This window comes from Syngnathus typhle, unplaced genomic scaffold, assembly GCF_033458585.1.
Source record: "Syngnathus typhle isolate RoL2023-S1 ecotype Sweden unplaced genomic scaffold, RoL_Styp_1.0 HiC_scaffold_365, whole genome shotgun sequence".
In the NCBI taxonomy this organism is placed as follows: Eukaryota; Metazoa; Chordata; class Actinopteri; order Syngnathiformes; family Syngnathidae; genus Syngnathus; species Syngnathus typhle.
In genome coordinates, this window is record NW_026872268.1 from 29,679 (window position 1) to 30,000 (window position 322).

The window sequence follows — 322 nt, forward strand, 5'->3', positions numbered from 1 at the left end:
CCCCGTCTGCTCCCGGCGGGCCTCCGAGTACCCTCCCCTTCTCCCGAACTGACCGACTGGCACTCATGACCCGCCTTGGTAGGGCCCCCACCGGCCCCGGCTCGCGCCGGCGTTGGGTGGACGGTTCCTCCCCACTTGCGGGTCGCACTCTAGCGCCTCGGCCGCCGCGAGAGCGTGCGCTACGCGCCGCCCCCGCAGGCCTTGGCGCGACCGAACGGCAGCGAGACCGAGACGCCCCGAATCACCCACCTAGAGGAAATCAACGGAGGCCGAGCGCGCGATCCGATTGCGGCACGCCGCGTGGGTGTCCGCCGGCCGCGCC